Source organism: Scyliorhinus torazame, chromosome 29 (genome assembly GCF_047496885.1).
Source record: "Scyliorhinus torazame isolate Kashiwa2021f chromosome 29, sScyTor2.1, whole genome shotgun sequence".
NCBI lineage: Eukaryota > Metazoa > Chordata > Chondrichthyes > Carcharhiniformes > Scyliorhinidae > Scyliorhinus > Scyliorhinus torazame.
Window position 1 is genome coordinate 12565310 of NC_092735.1, and position 20410 is coordinate 12585719.

Sequence of the window (20410 nt, forward strand, 5' to 3'; positions counted from 1 at the left end):
CACCTCTTGAACTCCTCTTCCATTTGCTCCACCAGCCTTGTAAAGTTAAGCCTATGCAGGGCCCCCCAGCTCCTGGCCACCTGGACCCCCAAATATCTGAAGTTCCTCTCCGCCCTTTTTAGTGGGAGCTCGCCAATCCCCCTCTCCTGGTCCCCTAGCTGAACTACGAACATCTCGCTCTTCCCCATATTGAGCTTGTACCCCGAAAAGTCCCTGAATTCCCTCAGGATCCTCATTACCTCTGGCATTCCTCCCACCGGGTCCGCCACATACAGCAGCAGGTCGTCCGCATAAAGTGACACCCTATGCTCCTCCCCACCCCGCTCCAACCCCCTCCAGTTCCTCGACTCTCTCAGTGCCATAGCCAGGGATTCAATCGCCAGTGCGAAGAGCAGGAGGGACAGGGGACACCCCTGTCTCGTCCCTCGGTGCAACCGAAAGTACTCGGACCTCCTCCTATTTGTGGCCACACTCGCCATCGGGACCTCATACAACAGCCTAACCCACCTGAAAAACCCCTCCCCAAACCCGAACCTCTTCAGCACCTCCCACAGGTACCCCCACTCTACCCTATCGAAGGCTTTCTCAGCGTCCATCGCCACCACTATCTCCGCCTCCCCCTCCCTCGCCGGCATCATGATAACGTTCAAAAGCCTCCGCACATTCGCGTTCAACTGTCTCCCCTTCACAAACCCCGTCTGGTCTTCATGGATGATCTGCGGCACACAATCCTCAATCCTCGTGGCTGAGACCTTTGCCAGCACCTTGGCATCTACATTTAGCAACAAAATCGGTCTGTAAGACCCACACTGCAAGGGATCCTTGACCCGCTTCAGGATCAAGGAGATCAGTTCCCGGGACATCGTCGGGGGTAAAGCCCCCCCCTCCCTTGCCTCATTAAAGGTCCTAACTAACAGCGGGCCCAACAGGTCCATATATTTTTTATAGAACTCGACCGGGAAACCATCCGGCCCCGGTGCCTTCCCCGCCTGCATGCTTCCTATCCCTTTGATCAGTTCCTCCAGCCCAATCGGGGCCCCCAGTCCCACCACCAATCCCTCTTCCACCTTTGGAAACCTCAATTGGTCCAGGAAACGGCCCATCCCTCCCTCCCTCCCGTGGGGGCTCGGATCGGTACAATTCCTCGTAGAAATCCCTGAAGACCCCATTGATGCCAACCCCACTCTGCACCACACTCCCTCCCCTGTCCTTAACTCCCCCGATCTCCCTAGCTGCGTCCCGCTTCCGAAGCTGATGCGCCAGCATCCGGCTTGCCTTTTCCCCATACTCCTAGACTGCCCCCTGGGCATTCCTCCACTGCACCTCCGCCTTCCTGGTGGTCACCAGGTCGAATTCGGCCTGGATGCTGCGCCTCTTCCTCAACAATCCTTCCTCGGGTTCTTCTGCATACCTCCTGTCTACCCTCACCATCTCCCGCACCAGCCTCTCCCTCTCCCCCGCACTCCCTCTGCTCCTTGAGATCAGCTCTCCCCTCACCACCGCCTTCAGTGCCTCCTATACCATCCCCACTCGGACCTCCCCGTTGTCATTGGTCTCCAAGTACCTCTCTATGCTTCCTCGGACCCGCTCACTCACCTCCTCGTCCGCCAACAGCCCCACCTCCAAGCGCCACAGCGGGCGCTGATCCCTCTCCTCCCCCATCTCCAAGTCCACCCCATGCGGGGCGTGGTCCGAAATGGCTATTGCCGAATACTCGGTATCCTCTACCCTCGCTATCAGCGCCCTACTCAAAATGAAAAAGTCGATTCGAGAATAAGCCTTATGGACATGTGAGAAGAATGAAAATTCCCTAGCCCCCGGCCTTGCAAATCTCCAAGGGTCCACCCCTCCCATTTGGTCCATAAATCCCCTCAACGCTCTAGCCGCCGCCGGCTTCCTACCCGTCCTGGACCTGGAGCGATCCAGTGCCGGATCTAACACCGTGTTAAAGTCTCCCCCCATTATCAGGCCCCCCACTTCCAAGTCTGGGATCCGACCCAACATACCTGCATAAAACCCGCATCGTCCCAATTCGGGGCATACACATTGACCAGTAACACCCTCTCTCCCTGCAGCTTACCACTTACCATTATGTACCTACCGCCATTATCTGCCACAATGCTCGATGTCTCGAACGACACCTTCTTCCCCACCAAGATCGCCACCCCTCGATTTTTGGCATCTAGCCCAGAGTGAAACACTGACCTACCCACCCTTTCCTCAGTCTTACCTGGTCTGCCATCTTCAGGTGTGTCTCCTGGAGCATAACCACATTCGCCTTGAGCCCCTTCAGGTGCGCGAACACGCGGGCCTGCTTAACCGGCCCATTCAGTCCCCTTACATTCCAGGTTATCAGCCGGATCAGGGGGCTACCCGCCCCCCTCCCCCGCCGACTAGCCATGACCCCTCCTCGGCCAGCCACGCGCCCGCACCCCACGCCCGGCCCGTTCCCCACAGCGGCATACCCCCGTCTCGCCCCTCCCCCACTCGCTCCAGCTCCTCCTTGACCTTGGCAGCAGCAACTCGATTCCCCCCCCCCCATCCCCCCCCTCCCCCCCCCGGTTAGGACCCCCTCCTAGCTGCTTTACTCCCCCCATTGCACTTCCGCAAGTCAGCTGACTCCTGCTGACCCCGGCCACTCCCGCCTCCCCTTCGACTCCTCCCATTGTGTGGCACACCCTCCTTTCCCGCTCCCCATCCACAGGCTCTCCCCCTCCCCCATCCGTTCTAAGCGCGGGAAACAATCCTCGCTTCCCCGCCCCGGCCCCACCCCTCCAGTCTTTGGCGCGGGAAAAAAGCCCGCGCTCTCCACCTACCAGGCCCCGCCACCAACCAAAACAGTGCCCAACCCGCCCCATCCACCCTCCCCAACCTGAAAGAGAAAAACACAGAGAAAAAGAAACCTAAAGCAATGCAAAGGCCCCCCCCCCCCCGAACAAAGAATAGGCTTAACATATCCACCGCAGTCCCCAATCGCCCATCCCGACCCTCAGTCTGTGTCCAGCTTCTCGGCCTGAACAAAGGCCCACGCCTCCTCCGGAGACTCAAAATAATGGTGCCGGTCCTTGTAGGTGACCCACAGTCACGCCGGCTGCAACATGCCAAACTTCACCCCCCTCCTGTGCAGCGCCGCCTTCGCTCAATTGTACCCGGCCCTCCTCTTCGCCACCTCCGCACTCCAGTCCTGATATATCCGAACCTCCGCGTTCTCCCACCTGCTGCTCCTCTCCTTCTTGGCCCACCTGAGCACACACTCCCGATCGACGAACCGATGGAACCGCACCAGCACCGCCCGCGGAGGCTCGTTAGCCTTGGGCCTCCTCGCCAGCACTCTATGGGCCCCTTCCAGCTCTAGAAGGACCCCGCTCCCATCAGCGAGTTCAACATGGTGACCACAGAGGCCCCCACGTCCGGCCCTTCCAGCCCCACCGGGAGGCTCAGAATCCGCAGTTTCTTCCGCCTCGACCGATTCTCCATCTCCTCGAACCGCTCCTGCCATTTCCTGTGGAGCGCCTCGTGCGCCTCCACCTTTACCGCCAGGCCTAAGATCTCGTCCTCGTTGTCGGAGATCTTTTGTCGAGCCTCTCAGATTGCCACCCCCTGGGCCGTCTGGGTCTCCAGCAGCTTATCAATAGAAGCCTTCATCGGCTCTAGCAGGTCTGTTTTAATCTCTCTGAGGCAGCGTTGGATACCCTCCTGTTGCTCCTCCGCCCACTGCCTCCACGCTGCCTGGTCTCCGCCCGCCGCCATTTTGTCCTTCTTCCCTCCCTTCTTCAGGTCCACCACCACCTTTTTTGTCGCCCCGCTCCTGGTAAAAGCCATATACTGTTGGGGAGCTATTATTAACTCCTTCCCACACCGGGAAACATCGAAAAAGTGCCCTTGGGGGTCCTGAAAAGAGCCCAAAAGTCAGTTTTTGCGGGGGCCGTCGAATGTGCGACTTAGCTCCGCATAGCCGCAACCGGAAGTCTCGAGAGGGAATCCTTTTGGCAGTGCTCGCTTCACCAATCTGCCCCAAAAAGTCTGTGGAAACTCCTGAAAAAGGTCTGAGAGTCCGTTCCAGGCGGGAGCTGCCGAATGCGCGACCTACTCCTCCATGGCCGCCACCGGAAGCCTCATCCCCGCTTCTTCAATGGCCTTGGTAGATCTTTTCACAGTTGTCCCCTCTGCTGCTAGAATTCACCCTTAATAAATAAAGGCCCTCAAGTCAGCTTTTCAGCTTTAAGCTTGCCCTTCCCCGCCTGCATGCTGCAGCTACAGCCAAATCTTTTACTGTTTCTGCCGGGTCTGGTAACCAAGAGACATACCATTCCTGGGGGACACTGTCGGGGGAATGTTGCAGTCTTCTTCCCACACCGGGAAACGTCGAACAAATGCCGTGGGGGCCCTGTAAAGAGCCCAAAAGTCCGTTCCAAGCGGGAGCTACCAAACATGCGACCGAGCTCTGCAGAGCCGCACCCGGAAGTTAGCTGGTTGTTTTGACTGGCGCAAAGGTGAACGGCTGAAGGACGTTTTCTGTGCTGTAGACCACTATGACTGTGTGCGTGCAATTCAGCCAAAACATTTCTAAGGGCTGAAATCTTCGTCCGCATCCACCGCAAGATCGCTGCGGATGGGACGCAGACCATGTAACGGTCCATTGACCACAGACGGGAACCTCCGGTCGCCGGGCGGATGCGGCCGAAGAATCCCGCCAGATGAGTCATTTTGGGCAGGTTTGGCAGGTTTCCCGCTGCCTTTTAGGTTGGGATCCACACTTCTATTCAACCACAATTAGTCATCTTTTTGGGTCTTGGGGTGTTTATCCCCGGTCAAGCCCACACTTTGAAATGATTTCATCACCGGTGAGCTGAACTTGCCGGTGACTCCGGCTCCTCGGGGATCAGGCTGCCACCTTGAAAGGGCGCCTCGATCTCTAAGTGAGCTTGAGGGTGGGTGTCACCCATAGCCGAGTTCACCCCCCGGACACATGGGCAATACCCCCCCAGTGAGGACATCCCGCTATGAGGTTGCTGAGGCCCCCCCTTTTCAAGTCCCCAACCACCCCCCCCCCCACCACGCCCTGCCTAGCCCTCTCCCCATTCAGGACCCCATCCTTAGTCTCACCAACCTTCATGAGGCCCTTTCATACACCGTCCTTTGCCCCCCCCCCAACTCTTCATTGGCCCCCTCATGCCCAGAACTTTGGCAATGCCACCTTGGCAGCAGGGCATCCTGGCTGCACCCTGCCAGCCTGGCAGTACCACCTGGGCACCTCAGCAGTGCCAGGCTAGCAGTGCCAAGGTGCCCATGTGCCAGAGGGGGAGCCAAGGGGCCATCCTGCCCTGTTCCCTTCCACCCAAAGGTCTCCAATAGCCTGGGAAACACCCCATGCCATTTACGCCTGGTCCACGTTTGTGTGGACCCATATTAAAAAGCATCTGATCCAGGCCTCGCTGGGGAGGTCGTTAGTTCCTGGGCCCCAGGAGAATCCAGGAGAATATGGCGCAGACATATTTAAATGAGCCTAATGGTTTGGATTAATCTTGCGAGAGGCCACGAGCATCATGGATCTCGTGAGAGGTCTCTCTTGAGATTCAACAATCTTGACGCATCACCAGATCAGGAACAATGAGGCCGTTGAATCTCACTCTTTGACTCTATAACCATTTATAGAGGTTTCCTTAAATCAGTACACAGCAAGGTTTCATATTCCATGTCAAACAAACTTCATCAAATGCTCTGTCAGAGGGTCAGTACTGAGGGAACGCTACACTGTCGGAGGGTATGTACTGAGGGAGTGCTGCACTGTCAGAGGGTCAGTACTGAGGGAGTGCTGCACTGTCAGAGGGTCAGTACTGAGGGAGTGCTGCACTGTCAGAGGCTCAGTACTGAGGGAGTGCTGCACTGTCAGAGGGTCAGGGCTGAGGGAGTGCTGCACTGTCAGAGGGTCAGTACTGAGGGAGTGCTGCACTGTCAGAGGGTCAGTACTGAGGGAGTGCCGCACTCTTGGTCAGTATTGAGGGAGTGCTGCACTCTCGTAGGGTCAGTACTTCGGGAGTGCCGCACTGTCAGAGGGTCAGTACTGAGGGAGTGCTGCACTGTCAGAGGGTCAGTACTGAGGGAGTGCTGCACTGTCAGAGGGTCAGTACTGAGGGAGTGCTGCACTGTCAGAGGGTCAGTGCTGAGGGAGTGCTGCACTGTCAGAGGGTCAGTGCTGAGGGAGTGCTGCACTGACAGAGGGTCAGTACTGAGGGAGTGCTGCACTGTCAGAGGGTCAGTGCTGAGGGAGTGCTGCACTGTCAGAGGGTCAGTGCTGAGGGAGTGCTGCACTGTCAGAAGGTCAGTACTGACTCCAGTCGATTTCGGCGGGAGAGGAGGAGCTGGTTTGTCAATTTCAGCGGGGGCAGTGCAGAAGTGATTGCTGGGAGGTAAGTCTGTGCTTTAAAAACACTTACCTGGTCCCGTTTTCGGTCCCTCTTTTCTGTTTTTTTTAAATATTTTAGTATTTAAGGCGGGAACAGGAAGTTCGACCCGCGGACCTCTGGGAAGACCCTCACCAATAAATTCTGGTGGAGAGGAAACCCGAGACACTACACGTGTAGTGTGTCCCACCCGCCCTCCTCCTTTAACCTAATAATAAAACCCATTGGTGTGAGGTAAGTACCATATTTTATTATTAACACGAAGAAGGTAAGTAAGTGATTTTTACGCATTTTTACTTTTGTACCTTTTTCAAAGTGCGTGTGTGTCGGGGGGGAAACTGAAGTGAAATCACAGAAAAGCTGTGGCCTGAGTGGCTGGTTGGGATTCTACACTAAATTTAAAAAACTGAGCATTGGTAACTAATTAAACATAATTACTTAATTATAATTTAGAGGGATATCTAAGCCAGAGATCGGAGAGTACTATATTTAGCTTTTGCATTTCTATTAGAAATCTAGTGCTAGGAAACAGATAGTCAACAGTAACTTTGAAATTTAAAAAAAAATATTCAAAAAAAAAAAATTTTTTTAATTTAAATTTTAATTTTAATTAATTGACGCAATGTCAGTTAGAGGGGTGCTGTGCTCTGACTGTGAGATGTGGCAGGTCCGGGAGGCTTCCAGCGTCCCGGATGGCTTCATCTGCAGAAAGTGCACCCAACTGGAGCTCCTCACAGACCGCATGGTTCGGTTGGAGCGGCAATTGGATGCACTTAGGAGCATGCAGGTGGCGGAAAGCGTCATAGATCGCAGTTATGTAGATGTGGTCACACCCAAGGTGCAGGCAGAGAAATGGGTGACCACCAGAAAGGGCAGGCAGTCAGTGCAGGAATCCCCTGTGGTTGTCCCCCTCTCGAACAGATATACCCCTTTGGATACTGTCGGGGGGGATAGCCTATCAGGGGAAAACAGCAGCAGCCAGAGCAGTGGCACCACAGCTGGCTCTGATGTTCAGAAGGGAGGGTCAAAGCGCAGAAGAGTAATAGTAATAGGGGACTCTATAGTCAGGGGCACAGATAGGCGCTTCTGTGGACGTGAAAGAGACTCCAGGATGGTATGTTGCCTCCCTGGTGCCAGGGTCCAGGATGTCTCCGAACGGGTAGAGGGCATCCTGAAGGGGGAGGGCAAACAGGCAGAGGTCGTTGTACATATTGGTACTAACGACATAGGCAGGAAGGGGCATGAGGTCCTGCAGCAGGAGTTCAGGAAGCTAGGCAGAAAGTTAAAAGACAGGACCTCGAGGGTTGTAATCTCGGGATTACTCCCTGTGCCACTTCCCAGTGAGGCTAGAAATAGGAAGATAGAGCAGCTAAACACGTGGCTAAACAGCTGGTGTAGGAGGGAGGGTTTCCATTATCTGGACCACTGGGAGCTCTTCCGGGGCAGGTGTGACCTGTATAAGAAGGACGGGTTGCATCTAAACTGGAGAGGCATAAATATCCTGGCCGCGAAGTTTGCTAGTGTCACACGGGAGGGTTTAAACTAGTATGGCAGGGGGGTGGGCACGGGAGCAATAGGTCAGAAGGTGAGAGCATTGAGGGAGAACTAGGGAATAGGGACAGTGTGGCTCTGAGGCAGAGCAGACAGGGAGAAGTTGCTGAACACAGCGGGTCTGGTGGCCTGAAGTGCGTATGTTTTAATGCAAGAAGTATTACGGGTAAGGCAGATGAACTTAGAGCTTGGATTAGTACTTGGAACTATGATATTGTTGCCATTACAGAGACCTGGTTGAGGGAAGGGCAGGATTGGCAGCTAAACGTTCCAGGATTTAGATGTTTCAGGCGGGATAGAGGGGGATGTAATAGGGGAGGCGGAGTTGCGCTACTGGTTCGGGAGAATATCACAGCTGTACTGCGAGAGGACACCTCAGAGGGCAGTGAGGCTATATGGGTAGAGATCAGGAATAAGAAGGGTGCAGTCACAATGTTGGGGGTTTACTACAGGCCTCCCAACAGCCAGCGGGAGATAGAGGAGCAGATAGGTAGACAGATTTTGGAAAAGAGTAAAAACAACAGGGTTGTGGTGATGGGAGACTTCAACTTCCCCAATATTGACTGGGACTCACTTAGTGCCAGGGGCTTAGACGGGGCGGAGTTTGTAAGGAGCATCCAGGAGGGCTTCTTAAAACAATATGTAGACAGTCCAACTAGGGAAGGGGCGGTACTGGACTTGGTATTGGGGAATGAGCCCGGCCAGGTGGTAAATGTTTCAGTAGGGGAGCATTTCGGTAACAGTGACCACAATTCAGTAAGTTTTAAAGTACTGGTGGACAAGGATAAGAGTGGTCCTAGGATGAATGTGCTAAATTGGGGGAAGGCTAATTATAACAATATTAGGCGGGAACTGAAGAACATAGATTGGGGGCGGATGTTTGAGGGCAAATCAACATCTGACATGTGGGAGGCTTTCAAGTGGCAGTTGAAAGGGATTCAGGACTGGCATGTTCCGGTGAGGAAGAAGGATAAATACGGCAATTTTCGGGAACCTTGGATGACGAGAGATATTGTAGGCCTCGTCAAAAAGAAAAAGGAGGCATTTATCAGGGCTAAAAGGCTGGGAACAGACGAAGCCTGCGTGGAATATAAGGAAAGTAGGAAGGAACTTAAGCAAGGAGTCAGGAGGGCTAGAAGGGGTCACGAAACGTCATTGCAAATAGGGTTAAGGAAAATCCCAAGGCTTTTTACACGTACATAAAAAGCAAAAGGGTAGCCAGGGAAAGGGTTGGCCCACTGAAGGATAGGCAAGGGAATCTATGTGTGGAACCAGAGGAAATGGGCGAGGTACTAAATGAATACTTTGCATCAGTATTCACCATAGAGAAGGAATTGGTAGATGTTGAGTCTGGAGAAGGGTGTGTAGATAGCCTGGGTCACATTGAGATCCAAAAAGAAGAGGTGTTGGGTGTCTTAAAAAATATTAAGGTAGATAAGTCCCCAGGGCCTGATGGGATCTACCCCAGAATACTGAAGGAGGCTGGAGAGGAAATTGCTGAGGCCTTGACGGAAATCTTTGGATCCTCGCTGTCTTCGGGGGATGTCCCGGAGGACTGGAGAATAGCCAATGTTGTTCCTCTGTTTAAGAAGGGTAGCAAGGATAATCCCGGGAACTACAGGCTGGTGAGCCTTACTTCAGTGGTAGGGAAATTACTGGAGAGAATTCTTCGTGACAGGATCTACTTCCATTTGGAAGCAAATGGACGTATTAGTGAGAGGCAGCATGGTTTTGTGAAGGGAGGTCGTGTCTCACTAACTTGATAGAGTTTTTCGAGGAGGTCACTAAGATGATTGATGCAGGTAGGGCAGTGGATGTTGTCTATATGGACTTCAGTAAGGCCTTTGACAAGGTCCCTCATGGTAGACTAGTACAAAAGGTGAAGTCACACGGGATCAGGGGTGAGCTGGCAAGGTGGATACAGAACTGGCTAGGTCATAGAAGGCAGAGAGTAGCAATGGAAGGATGCTTTTCTAATTGGAGGGCTGTGACCAGTGGTGTTCCACAGGGATCAGTGCTGGAGCCTTTGCTCTTTGTAGTATATATAAATGATTTGGAGGAAAATGTAGCTGGTCTGATTAGTAAGTTTGCAGACGACACAAAGGTTGGTGGAATTGCGGATAGCGACGAGGACTGTCGGAGGATACAGCAGGATTTAGATTGTCTGGAGACTTGGGCGGAGAGATGGCAGATGGAGTTTAATCCGGACAAATGTGAGATAATGCATTTTGGAAGGTCTAATGCAGGTACGGAATATACGGTGAATGGTAGAACCCTCAAGAGTATTGAAAGTCAAAGAGATCTAGGAGTACAGGTCCACAGGTCACTGAAAGGGGCAACACAGGTGGAGAAGGTAGTCAAGAAGGCATACGGCATGCTTGCCTTCATTGGCCGGGGCATTGAGTATAAGAATTGGCAAGTCATGTTGCAGCTGTATAGAACCTTAGTTAGGCCACACTTGGAGTATAGTGTTCAATTCTGGTCGCCACACTACCAGAAGGATGTGGAGGCTTTTGAGAGGGTGCAGAAGAGATTTACCAGAATGTTGCCTGGTATGGAGGGCATTAGCTATGAGGAGCGGTTGAATAAACTCGGTTTGTTCTCACTGGAACGAAGGAGGTTGAGGGGAGACCTGATAGAGGTATACAAAATTATGAGGGGCATAGACAGAGTGGATAGTCAGAGGCTTTTCCCCAGGGTAGAGGGGTCAATTACTAGGGGGCATAGGTTTAAGGTGAGAGGGGCAAGGTTTAGAGTAGATGTACGAGGCAAGTTTTTTACGCAGAGGGTAGTGGGTGCCTGGAACTCGCTACCGGAGGAGGTGGTGGAAGCAGGGACGATAGTGACATTTAAGGGGCATCTTGACAAATATATGAATAGGATGGGAATAGAAGGATATGGACCCAGGAAGTGTAGAAGATTGTAGTTTAGTCGGGCAGCATGGTCGGCACGGGCTTGGAGGGCCGAAGGGCCTGTTCCTGTGCTGTACATTTCTTTGTTCTTTGTTCTTTGAGGGAGTGCCGCACTGTCAGAGGGTCAGTACTGAGGGAGTGCAGCACTCTCGTAGGGTCAGTACTTCGGGAGTGCCGCACTGTCAGAGGGTCAGTACTGAGAGAGTGCCGCACTGTGAGAGGGTCAGTACTGAGGGAGTGCTGCACTGTCAGAGGGTCAGTACTGAGGGAGTGCCGCACTGTCAGAGGGTCAGTGCTGAGGGAGTGCTGCACCGTCAGAAGGTCAGTACTGAGGGAGTGCTGCACTGTCAGAGGGTCAGTACTGAGGGAATGCTGCATTGTCAGAGGGTCAGTACTGAGGGAGTGCTGCACTGTCAGAGGGTCAGTACTGAGGGAGTGCTGCACTGTCAGAGGGTCAGTACTGAGGGAATGCTGCATTGTCAGAGGGTCAGTACTGAGGGAGTGCTGCACTGTCAGAGGGTCAGTACTGAGGGAGCGCTGCACTGTCAGAAGGTCAGTACTGAGGGAGTGCTGCACTGTCAGAAGGTCAGTACTGAGGGAGAGCTGCACTGTCAGGTGGTCAGTACTGAGGGAGTGCTGCACTGTCAGAGGGTCAGTACTGAGGGAGCGCTGCACTGTCAGAAGGTCAGTACTGAGGGAATGCCGCACTGTCAGGTGGTCAGTACTGAGGGAGTGCTGCACTGTCAGAGGGTCAGTACTGAGAGAGTGCTGCACTGTGAGAGGATCAGTACTGAGGGGATGCTGCACTGTCAGGGTGTCAGTACTGAGGGAGAGCTGCACTGTCAGGTGGTCAGTACTGAGGGAGTGCCGCACTGTCAGAGGGTCAGTATTGAGGGAGTGCTGCACTGTCAGAGGATCAGTACTGAGGGAGTGCCGCACTGTCAGAGGGTCAGTACTGAGGGAGTGCTGCACTGTCAGAGGGTCAGTTCTGAGGGGGTGCTGCACTGTCAGAGGGTCAGAACTGCGGGAGCACTGCACTGTCAGAGGGTCAGTACTGAGGGAAGGCTGCACTGTCAGAGGGTCAGTACTGAGGGAGCGCTGCACTGCCAGAGGGTCAGTACTGAGGGAATGCTGCACTGTCAGAGGGTCAGTACTGAGGGAGCGCCGCACTGTCAGAGGGTCAGTACTGAGGGAAGGCTGACTGTCAGAGGGTCAGTACTGAGGGAGTGCCGCACTGTCAGAGGGTCAGTACTGAGGGAGTGCTGCACTGTCAGAGGGTCAGTACTGAGGGGGTGCTGCACTGTCAGAGGGTCAGTACTGAGGGAGTGCCGCACTGTCAGAGGGTCAGTACTGAGGGAGTGCTGCACTGTCAGAGGGTCAGTACTGAGGGAATGCTGCATTGTCAGAGGGTCAGTACTGAGGGAGTGCTGCACTGTCAGAGGGTCAGTACTGAGGGAGTGCTGCACTGTCAGAGGGTCAGTACTGAGGGAGTGCTGCACTGTCAGAGGGTCAGTACTGAGGGGGTGCTGCACTGTCAGAGGGTCAGTACTGAGGGAGTGCCGCACTGTCAGAGGGTCAGTACTGAGGGAGTGCTGCACTGTCAGAGGGTCAGTGCTGAGGGAGCGCCGCACTCTCGGAGGGTCAGTACTGACGGAGTGCCGCACTGTCAGAGGGTCAGTACTGAGGGAGTGCTGCACTGTCAGAGGGTCAGTACTGAGGGAGTGCTGCACTGTCAGAGGGTCAGTACTGAGGGAATGCTGCATTGTCAGAGGGTCAGTACTGAGGGAGTGCTGCACTGTCAGAGGGTCAGTACTGAGGGAGTGCTGCACTGTCAGAGGGTCAGTACTGAGGGAGTGCTGCACTGTCAGAGGGTCAGTACTGAGGGGGTGCTGCACTGTCAGAGGGTCAGTACTGAGGGAGTGCCGCACTGTCAGAGGGTCAGTACTGAGGGAGTGCTGCACTGTCAGAGGGTCAGTGCTGAGGGAGCGCCGCACTCTCGGAGGGTCAGTACTGACGGAGTGCCGCACTGTCAGAGGGTCAGTACTGAGGGAGTGCTGCACTGTCAGAGGGTCAGTACTGAGGGAGTGCTGCACTGTCAGAGGTTCAGTACTGAGGGAGTGCTGCACTGTCAGAGGGTCAGTACTGAGGGAGTGCTGCACTGTCAGAGGGTCAGTACTGAGGGGGTGCTGCACTGTCAGAGGGTCAGTACTGTGGGAGTGCCGCACTGTCAGAGGGTCAGTACTGAGGGAGTGCTGCACTGTCAGGGGGTCAGTACTGAGGGAGTGCTGCACTGTCAGAGGGTCAGCACTGAGGGGGTGCTGCACTGTCAGATGGTCAGTACTGAGGGAGTGCCGAACTGTCAGAGGGTCAGTACTGAGGGAGTGCTGCACTGTCAGAGGGTCAGTACTGAGGGAGTGCCACACTCTCGGAGGGTCAGTACTGAGGGAGTGCCACACTCTCGGAGGGTCAGTACTGAGGGAGTGCCGCACTGTCAGAGGGTCAGTACTGAGGGAGTGCTGCACTGTCAGAGGGTCAGTACTGAGGGAGTGCCGCACTCTCGGAGGGTCAGTACTGAGGGAGTGCCACACTCTCGGAGGGTCAGTACTGAGGGGGTGCCGCACTGTCAGAGGGTCAGTACTGAGGGAGTGCTGCACTGTCAGAGGGTCAGTACTGAGGGAGTGCAGCACTCTCGGAGGGTCAGTACAGAAGTGGTATTCACTGTCGAACCGCCTTTTTCTGATGTGACACTGAAAAATCCCTGATCTGCCAACTCAGGTGGTTGCTGAAGATCCAATGACACCATTTTGATGTCTGGGAAATTCTCTCTGGTGTCCTGTCAAATATTTATCCCTCACCCAACATCAGAAAAACTGATTATCTGATCATTACCTTGTGTTTGTGGGAGTTCGCTGTGTATAAATTAGTCACCATGTTGCCTGTCTTACAACAGTGACTCCAACAAAATACTTCAGTGTCACGACGACACTTTGGGAGATCTGAAGGTTGTGAAGGATGCTGTGTAAATGTTCATCGCGCTGGATTTTACAGATTGCCCGCAATGGAAACCATTTCTTTAATCCCTCAATGTCAACAGACTGAGGCAGTGAAAGAGTTATTCAGGTTTATAAAAGATTATTTAAAGAATTTAATCGACTTGAAACACCAAAATGCAGTTTAATATCGAAGTTCAGCCATACCTGGTTGAGGAAGATGATGTTGCGTCCTCGGAGTTCCTCCGCCAAATGAAAGAATTCCTTCCGTATCAGGACTGGCTATGCTGTAAAAAAAAAAGTTAATCCCACAGTTTGCCTTCAATTCGATTTTAATCCTTTTCCCAGTTCAGCAATCTCGCCCCAACCCTTGATCACCGCTGATTAAAAACGGCTATTTTTAAAATTGATTGGCGGATGATGTTTGTTTTTATAAATTTAGAATATCCAATTATTTTTTTTCCAGTTTAGGGGCAATTTAGCATGGCCAATCCACCTAACCACATCTTTTTGGGTTGTGGGGGTTGAGATCCACGCGGACACGGGGAGAATGTGCAAACTCCTCACAGACAGTGACCCAGGGCTGGGATAGAACCTGGGACCTCGGTGCCGTGAGGTAGCAGCAGTCCTAACCCGCTGCGTCACCCTGCTGCCTGAACCTGTGGGTATCGCTGACTAGACCCAGCATTTGTTGCCCAACCCGACTTGCTCTTGAGAAGGTGGTGGGGAGCCGCCTTTTTGAACCGCTGCAGTCCATGTGCTGTAGGTACTCCCACAGTGCTGTTAGGGAGGGACAGCAACAGTGAAAGAACCGCCAACATATTTCCACGTGAGGATGGTGAGTGACTTGGAGGAAATCTTCCAGGTGGTTGTGTTCCCTGGTATCTGCTGCCCTTGTCCTTCTAGATGGTGGCGGTCGCGGGTTTGGAAGGTGCTGCCTAAGGAACCTTGGTGAGTTCTTGCAGTGCACCTTGTAGATGGTACACACGGCTGCTACTGTGCGTCGGTGGTGGAGGGAGTGAATGTTTGTGGATGGTGTGGCAAGCAAGCGAGGCTGCTTTGTCCTGGATGGTGTTGAGCTTCTTGAGTGTTGTTGGAGCTGCACTCACCCAGGCAAGTGGAGAGTATTCCATCACACTCCTGACTTGTGCCTTGTAGATGGTGGACAGGCTTTGGGGGGTGAATTTCTCGCTCCAGACATCCCAGCCTCTGAGCTGCTCTGGTAGCCACAGTATTCATACGGCTAGTCCAGCTCAGTTTGTGGCCAATGGTAACTCCCCCAGGATGTTGATAGGGGGGGATTCAGTGATGGTAGTGCCGGGTATGACTCCAACCATTGGAGAGCTTTCCCCCTGATTCCCATTGACTCCCGCCGTCAGTGTCCCTGCTGATTTCATCTGTGGGAAGTGCACCCATCTCCAGCCCCTCAGAAACCGCATTAGGGAACTGCAGCTGCAGCTGGATGAACCTCGGATCATTCGGGAGGCAGACGTGGTCATAGATAGAAGCTTCAGGGATGTAGTTACTCCGAAGAATAAAGATAGATGGGTGATGGTGACAGGGGCTGGGAGGAAGCAGTCACTACAGGGATCCCCTGTGGTCGTTCCCCTTAGTAACAAGTATACTGCTTTGGATACTGTTGGTGGGGCAGGGGGGGAACCACACACGACTTACCAGGGGTAAGTCATGGGGTACAGGTCTCCAGCACAGAGTCTGTCCCTGTTGCTCAGAAGGGAAGGGGGTAGAGGAGTAGAGCATTAGCCATTGGAGACTCCATAGTTAGGGGGATAGATAGGAGATTCTGTGGGAACGAGAGAGACTCGCGGTTGGTGTGTTGCCTCCCAGGTGCCAGGGTGCGTGATGTCTCGGATCGTGTTTTCGGGATCCTTAAGGGGGAGGGGGAGCAGCCCCAAGTCGTGGTCCACATAGGTGCCAACGACATAGTTCGGAAAAGGGATGGGGATGTAAGGCAGGAATTCAGGGAGCTAGGGTGGAAACTTAGATCTAGGACAAACAGAGTTATTATCTCTGGGTTGTTACCCATGCCATGTGATAGCGAGACGAGGAATAGGGAGAGAGAGAAGTTGAACATGTGGCTACAGGGATGGTGCAGGGGGGAGGGTTTCAGATATCTGGATAATTGGGGCTTATTCTGGGGTCGGTGGGACCTCTACAAACGGAATGGTCTACACCTGGACCAGAGGGGTACCAATATCCTGGGGGGGAAATTTGCTAATGCTCTTCGGGAGGGCTTAAACTAGTTCAGCAGGGGCTTGGGAACCTGAATTGTAGCTCCAGTATACAGGAGGTTGAGAGTAGTGAGGTTATGAGTAAGGTTTCAAAGTTGCAGGAGTGTACCGGCAGGCAGGAAGGTGGTTTAAAGTGTGTCTACTCCAATGCCAGGAGCATCCAGAATAAGGTGGGTGAACTTGCGGCATGGGTTGGTACCTGGGACTTCGATGTTGTGGCCGTTTCGGAGACATGGATAGAGCAGGGACAGGAATGGTTGTTGCAGGTGCCGGGGTTTAGATATTTCAGTAAGCTCAGGGAAGGTGATAAAAGAGGGGAGAGGTGACATTGTTAGTCAAGGACAGTATTACGGTGGCAGAAAGGACGTTTGATGAGGACTCGTCTACAAAGGTAGTATGGGCTGAGGTTAGAAACAGGAAAGGAGAGGTCACCCTGTTAAGGGTTTTCTATAGGCCTCCGAAAAGTTCCAGAGATGTAGAGGAAAGGATTGCAAAGATGATTCTGGATAGGAGCAAAAGCAACAGGGTAGTTGTTATGGGGGACTTTAACTTTCCAAATATTGACTGGAAACGCTATAGTTCGAGTACTTTAGCTGGGTCTGTTTTTGTCTAATGTGTGCAGGAGGGTTTCCTGACACAGTATGTAGATAGGCCAACGAGAGGCGAGGCCATATTGGATTTGGTACTGGGTAATGAACCAGGACAGGTGTTAGATTTGGAGGTAGGTAAGCACTTTGGTGATAGTGACCACAATTCGATTACGTTTACTTTAGTGATGGAAAGGGATAGGTATATACCGCAGGGCAAGAGTTATATCTGGGGGAAAGGCAATTATGATGCGATGAGGTAAGACTTGGGATGCATCGGATGGAGAGGAAAACTGCAGGGGATAGGCACAATGGAAATGTGGAGCTTGTTCAAGGAACAGCTACTGCGTGTCCTTGATAAGTATGTACCTGTCAGGCAGGGAGGAAGTGGTCGAGCAAGGGAACCGTGGTTTACTAAAGCAGTCGAAACACTTGTCAAGAGGAAGAAGGAGGCTTATGTAAAGATGAGACATGAAGGTTCAGTTAGGGTGCTCGAGAGTTACAAGTTAGCTCGGGAGCACCTAAAGAGAGAGCTAAGAAGAGCCAGGAGGGGACATGAGAAGTGTTTGGTAGGTAGGATCAAGGATTGGATTGGATTGGATTTGTTTATTGTCACGTGTACCGAGGTACAGTGAAAAGTATTTTTCTGCGAGCAGCTCAACAGATCATTAAGTACATGAGAAGAAAAGGGAATAAAAGAAAATACATAATAGAGCAACCCTAAAGCTTTCTATAGATATGTCAGGAATAAAAGAATGACTAGGGTAAGAGTAGGGCCAGTCAAGGACAGTAGTGGGAAGTTGTGCTTGGAGTCCGAGGAGATAGGAGAGGTGCTAAATGAATATTCTTTGTCAGTATTCACACAGGAAAAAGACAATGTTGTCGAGGAGAATACTGAGATTCAGGCTACTAGACTAGAAGGGCTTGAGGTTCATAAGGAGGAGGAGTTAGCAATTCTGGAAAGTGTGAAAATAGATAAGTCCCCTGGGCCGGATGGGATTTATCCTAGGATTCTCTGGGAAGCTAGGGAGGAGATTGCTGAGCCTTTGGCTTTGATCTTTAAGTCATCTTTGTCTACAGGAATAGTGGCAGAAGACTGGAGGATAGCAAATGTTGTACCCTTGTTCAAGAAGGGGAGTAGAGACAGCCCCGGTAACTATAGACCAGTGAGCCTTACTTCTGTTGTGGGCAAAATCTTGGAAAGGTTTATAAGAGATAGGATGTATAATCATCTGGAAAGGAATAATTTGATTAGAGATAGTCAACACGGTTTTGTGAAGGGTACGTCGTGCCTCACAAACCTTATTGAGTTCTTTGAGAAGGTGACCAAACAGGTGGATGAGAGTAAAGCAGTTGATGTGGTGTATATCGATTTCAGTAAAGCGTTTGATAAGGTTCCCCATGGTAGGCTACTGCAGAAAATACGGAGGCATGGGATTCAGGGTGATTTAGCAGTTTGGATCAGAAATTGGCTAGCTGGAAGAAGACAAAGGGTGGTGGTTGATGGGAAATGTTCAGACTGGAGTCCAGTTACTAGTGGTGTACCACAAGGATCTGTTTTGGGGCCACTGCTGTTTGTCATTTTTATAAATGACCTGGAGGAGGGCGTAGAAGGATGGGTGAGTAAATTTGCAGATGACACTAAAGTCGGTGGAGTTGTGGACAGTGCGGAAGGATGTTACAAGTTACAGAGGGACATAGATAAGCTGCAGCGCTGGGCTGAGAGGTGGCAAATGGAGTTTAATGCAGAAAAGAGTGAGGTGATTCATTTTGGAAGGAATAACAGGAAGACAGAGTACTGGGCTAATGATAAGATTCTTGGCAGTGTGGATGAGCAGAGAGATCTCGGTGTCCATGTACATTGGTCCCTGAAAGTTGCCACCCAGGTTGAGAGGGTTGTTAAGAAGGCGGATGGTGTGTTAGCTTTTATTGGTAGAGGGATTGAGTTTCGGAGCCATGAGGTCATGTTGCAGCTGTACAAAACTCTGGAGTATTGCGTGCAATTCTGGTCGCCGCATTATAGGAAGGATGTGGAAGCATTGGAAAGGGTGCAGAGGAGATTTACCAGAATGTTACCTGGTATGGAGGGAAGATCTTATGAGGAAAGGCTGAGGGACTTGAGGCTGTTTTCGTTAGAGAGAAGAAGGTTAAGAGGTGACTGAATTGAGGCATACAAGATAATCAGAGAATTGGATAGGGTGGACAGTGAGAGCCTTTTTCCTCGGATGGTGATGTCTAGCACGAGGGGACATAGCTTTAAATTGAGGGGAGATAGATATAGGACAGATGTCAGAGGTAGGTTCTTTACTCAGAGAGTAGCAAGGGCGTGGAATGCCCTGCCTGCAACAGTAGTGGACTCACCAACACTAAGGGCATTCAAATGGTCATTGGATAGACATATGGACAATAAGGGAATAGTGTAGATGGGCTTTAGATTGGTTTCACAGGTCGGCGCAACATTGAGGGCCGAAGGGCCTGTATTGCGCTGTAATGTTCTATGTTCTATGTTTGGCTGGGGCTCCTTGATGCTACACTCGGTCGAATGCTACCTTGATGTCGAGGGCAGTCCCTCTCTCCTCACCTCTGGCATTCAGCTCTTTTGCCCATGTTTGAACCAAGGCTGTAATGAGGTCAGGAGCTGGCGGAACCCAAACTTAGCGTCCATGAGCGGGTTATTGCGAAGCAAATATCACATGATTGCACTTTTGATGACTCTTTCCATCACATTACTGACGACCGAGAATGGACTGATGGGACAGTAATTGGCTGGGTTGGATTTGTCCGGTTTCTTGTGTACAGGTCACACCTGGGCAATTTTGCACATTGCCGGGTAGATGCCAGTGTTGTAGCCGTACTGGAACAACTTGGCTAAGGGTGCAACAAGTGGGCAGCATGATGGCGCAGTGGTTAGCACTATTGCCTCATGGCTCTGAGGACTCGGGTTCGATCCCGGCCCTGGGTCACTGTCTGTGTTGTTGCTAACTTTTGGTTGGCTCTTAATTTGGCTCGGTTTAATTACGTTTGCTCCAGAGTCGCCAGGTATCTTTCGATACCGCCACAAGGTTCAGAACCGAATACTGATCAATGACTCGATACACCAGTTAGTAAGTTCAAAAGCAATGCTCATTTATTTACACACAGTCAAATCTACTCATGCATAAACTCTACAAACTAAACTACCCTATTACTAAAGCCTATACTTAGCTTCGGGTGCCCACTCAGTCAGAGGAACAATGGCCGTTGCTCGGTTCTGAGGCTGCTGGGTCGAGCTGTTTACAGGGTAGCAACTTGGAGCATCTATCTCGTAGCGTGCGTTGACTTGGGACTTACTTGGTCTGGTGCAGCTGCTAGGCTGGTCTCTCTCTTCGGTGAGAGCCAAAACCAAAGGAAGAAGATTCGCCCTTGGGGGATACCTTTTATACGGAAAAGGGCTTCGCGCGCTTTTGGGCGGGCCTTGAACTTGGCCTCAACTAATCATCTGTATCGATTTTCCTCCAATAGAGGGGTGGTTCCCTGATCGCTGGGCGTGTCCTGGTGACTTTCAGTCTGCTTTGTCTTAGCTTCTTCTGGCGCCGGGGAGTCTGTCCTAACATTGTGTATCTAAATGTTTCCCTTTTGTCCCCGGAGATGGCTCATTAGTATGTAGATTGTTTGGTAGTTTCTGTCCTGTCTGAGAGTTTAAGGTTCTAATCAACAGATAGAGCTTGCACCTGCTTG